This window comes from Cupressus sempervirens, chromosome 10, assembly GCF_028749045.1.
Source record: "Cupressus sempervirens isolate cs-2001-9-10 chromosome 10, ASM2874904v1, whole genome shotgun sequence".
NCBI classification, from domain to species: Eukaryota; Viridiplantae; Streptophyta; class Pinopsida; order Cupressales; family Cupressaceae; genus Cupressus; species Cupressus sempervirens.
Genome location: NC_143127.1, coordinates 563,566,199 through 563,570,721, shown reverse-complemented (window position 1 = coordinate 563,570,721; position 4,523 = coordinate 563,566,199). Strand labels below are relative to the sequence as shown.

The 4,523-nt window shown below is 35.9% G+C and overlaps 1 pseudogene; it reads right to left on the bottom strand.

Annotated features, from left to right (window-relative positions):
• Positions 1 to 334: 334 nt before the first annotated feature.
• On the bottom strand, positions 335 to 4,050 carry LOC149535134 (putative WRKY transcription factor 4; annotated as a pseudogene).
• Positions 4,051 to 4,523: the final 473 nt, after the last annotated feature.

The window sequence follows — 4,523 nt, the reverse complement described above, 5'->3', positions numbered from 1 at the left end:
GAAAGTTTATCAAAAGATTTTGACTAGAATTTTAATAGCAGAGAAGCAGATTGATGGCCAGAGAATACGAGAAAGCTTGTGTCATTTCATCTTTTTAAGACCAATAAGTACATCTTTTGAAAATCTCATTACCCATTCCTCTAACATTATTGCAGAGCTTGCTTATAGAATCTAAAATATCAAATGTTTTCTACTCCTTTAATATTTGAAATTTAAGTTAATGTTTCAAGTTGAATCTATAATTCCTATAACATTATTGTAGAGCTTGCTTATAGAATCTAGAATACCAAATGTTTTTAATGTTTGAAGTTGAACTACAAATTTCTTTTTGCCCTCAATCATGTGACCTATTTTCTTGCTTACGTTCTGAACATTGTTGACTTACCACTTTATATCCATATTTACGCTATCAAAGACCATCCTCCAGAATGTTTTCCTCAGTGGTTTACACAATAACATGGGGCTCATGAGTTATTCTCTCCAGATCAAGAAAATCCTTTATTTTTTTGTCTTTCTTCCTACATGAATAAAAATGATGCTTTTTAAGAATGCCTATTGAAATTGGGATGAATTCAGTCCCAAGAAAGCATTAAAATTTATGCCATGCTAAATTAACTCAATTCCTTACCTGCGCTTAGAATTCATCTCATCATCATCCTCATATTCTGCTCAACTTCCATCCTCACCATCATTTGTTAAACAAAAGGACTATCCAAGACTTCTATTTATCTTGCCAAGAGCACTCTTACAGATGTTGAGGGATCTGAATTAGTTGTTAATTGTTCCTCCTAGACTTATTTGATCAATGTCTACCTCAAGATACTCGCTTTTGTCACCAGATATAGCACTAGGAAAGTCCATCCCCCGCTCATGAAGATTTGTATCTAGAGGGGCACATCTAGTAGGTTGAGGTTTCAAAATATTGTGTTCACATTTATACACTAATTTAGTTACCTACCCATTATGGGACAATTCAACCTTTTTCTTCACATGCAATTGGGATGTGCATGCATTTGTAATAACTGTGAGGGTATTCACTACCCTTTACCTATTTTTGATCATATTTGTGCCAATTATAACCTTTAATTTGTAATAACTGTGAGGGTATTCACTACCCTTTACCTATTTTTTATCATATTTGTGCCAATTATAACCATCAATTTTTAATAACTGTGAGGGTATCCGCTACCCTTTACCTATTTTTGACCATATTTGTGCCAAATATAACCATCAAAAATTAGTAGTAAAGCTTGCTACATATGGTCTGAACTCTACGGAACAGATTTTGGTGACCCCATTGTTGTCTTCATTTTTTACTTTAGGGGAATATTATTTTTTGGTGAGTGTCTATTAAATCTAGGATTGGTGAAGCCACTGTAGATGGTGAAACCTGAGGCATTTTTTCAGTGTTGGTGCTATGGAGGAAGCAGGTTAAGATTGGGGTGGAGAGTGGCCTTGAGATTGAGCCTTAACCTGGGCCAGTGCTTGCCGATGAGAAATTTCAAATGGTCTCTGATAATATAAAAAGTAAACTAAAAGAGAAATACTAACTCAAATATATCATCCAATTACAGGAGAAAAGTTTCTAGAGAAACTAGTGACCAATTACAAGAAGACAGAGAATGTTAAACATTCAATACTTTGATTAGAAGAAATAGTAAGCTGTACTCCTTATACTACATTAAAATGTGAAAAATGTTGAGACAGTTTAATCCCAATGCGACTAAGATGGTGTAAGTGCAAATATGTGTGAACATAAGTTTTGACAACTTTGGTTTATTATAGTTCCCTTCCTTAAATCGTTGAAGATGTAACTAAATTCAAGTTTAAGCATTAAATATTTGAGGCAATAATATTCATTCCCAAATGGACTGAAGATGAAAAAATATTTTTCCACTAAGATCAGTTTGTGTGTTGGATAGTAAATGGAATCAAGAAATCACATAATGACAAGGAATTCAGACCTCTCAGATTAATTAGTCTCTTGGACCATGAGGTGTAATCAAGAAACTGTTCTAGGACATCTGCTCAATTTATGCTCATATTTATCTAGCCATGTTTGACTAAGTGGGACTGTTATTATAAACATCAGTATTGATATTGCAATCATTGAATATAGATCCAAGAGAGCCATATCCATTGAAATCATATGCATCACATATTCTGAATCTATCTGAACAGATGGTTTCATAAAATGGAATGCATTTTTGCACTAATAATCCAAATAGTCATTTTTGTTGTCTTCAAAGTTCTTTTGATTAAGAACAACAGATTTTGAAGGGTTCCTAAAACCTTGTACAAGTCTAAAGATTTTCAATAAGTGTAGAAACAAAATACAGCAAACAAAAGCAGAACTAGTCACCCCCCAAACAAAGGGTAACCAAGGTGACAAAAAGCCTATCACCAACCAAAAGTAAAGATATAGCAAAGGGGCAGAGCTACATATTTCACAATTTTCTCTTTGATTTAGAGCCTCCCTTGCATGATCAGAGGTGCATTTCTAAAGGAGGAGCAGATGGTCTAGTATTCTTTATTTTTATCGCAATCCAACCATCCTCCACCTTGGTAGTCTCAGCAATATAATCCCTAGAAGAAACTGGACAATGAAGCCCAAGGGAATTTGAAACACCAACAATCTTCCTAAAAGAGCCCAAAGCCAGCTAGCCCCCCATAGAACCACAAGGTAGGTCCAAACCAAGGGCAGGGGCAGGAGAGGGTAAAAGGTCCTGGCCCCCAACAGGACCAGGAGGAACATCCAGTACACGGGCAGGAAAAGGAATAGGGACAACCTCCTCTGGCACCGGCACCAAAAGATCATCAGTAGAGGAATCATCCATAGATACAACCACTAAATCCAGGGGCGCATCCCTAGACTTAACCACTATATAGTGTTTAGAAGAGGCCTAGATTTAGTCTTCATAGTAGCATAGCATGCAGCAATATGACCAGTCTTATGACATTTTCTACAGCAAAAAGGAATACCTTTATAATCCAGTATTTAGGTCCAACAGCCTCTCGAGGAATCCAAACAAACCTTCTCAGGAAGCCCCTTAGAAATATCCATCTCTACAAGAAATTGAGCATATGTCAAATGAAGGATATCTGAAGTGTCTGAGTCCACATATAAAAAATCACCAATGGCAGCCCCAATAGCTTCATAAACTGATTATTGTCTTCAAAGTTAGCAGGGTTGAATTTAAGTATTAGTAGAAAGGGAGAGCTCCTTACAAGTCCCTGCTAGTTTACTAGAGGTATTGGTAGGAAGGGTGAGCCCCTTACAAGTCCCTACGGAATACATTCACCCAAATTAAATGAATATTAAAATAGATTCTCTACAATAACTACCAATGAAATATGGATCATTAAATCATAATGAAAACCAAATGTACAAAAGTGAAGAAATGCTTGTGCATCACTAAACAAAAATATACTCATGGTTAGCCAGTTTTGAATCGATAATTGACGTCAGATTGGCCCCAAAATTAAACATGTGTCAACAACATGCTTCTAAACCAAAGCTGAAATTCCAGGACAAAGTAATGATAGGACTCACGTTATTTGTAAGGGATGAGGAGAGATTCCTAGTCCCCATTTTGGCCAGTGGCCTAAACAAAAAATTCAACACTCTCACACTCCTCTCACTTCTCTTTACCATCCCCGCTTTAGACCATAATTGTCATCTCTAACCTCACCCTGCACATATAAACACAAAAAAACCAACATCACATAGCCTGCACAAATCCCCCACAAAGAAGATTAAACATGCCAAATCCAGTGCATACCTGATAACTAGTGATTTGGACACCATCTTAACATGCCTTTCTTGTGCGCGTCGCAACCCTAAATTTATTCTCCTTGAATTTGACATGTTATTTTCCTTGTTCATCTGAGGTCTCCAGCTATACTCCCACCTCCTAGTAAAACCTCTAGCTCAACGCGAAGCACATAGCCGAATAGAATTTCCAAAAAAATATAACAAATGAGTTCTATTCAAATTAGAATTTTTGAGGTGATTGACTCACCACAGATATCACTAACCTTCTTAGCCATTTATTTTATCGCCTCTCATCTTTGTTTATAGGATTCAAATAAGGCCCCAAGCCCTAGAACATAAAGTAGTGTTTCCGAATAGCGAAGATGTATGGAAAAAGTGATAAGAAAATTACAAACAAAAATATAGTTGTCAATTGAGAGATTACATAGGTTTTAAGGAGGACAATGTCATCGTCAACAAGAGGGTTGTTGGCATTGATAATGTCTTCTAGATGAGTCGTGGGAGCGATATAGGTACCAAACCCTTCTTCTTCTCTTATGCAAATGGAATGTTTTCTATTTTTTATTTTTTATTGCAAGAACAACATGAAATATTTACATTTAAAGCTTTAATAGAGGCCTTCAAAGATTCCAATATACAACTCATTAAAACATGTTCCTTTGCAAATATTATAGTCCATGATAGATCTAAGGGAACTAGTGATGTATGCATTGCTACTACCTTTCTCTTCCAATTATTTTCATAAAGA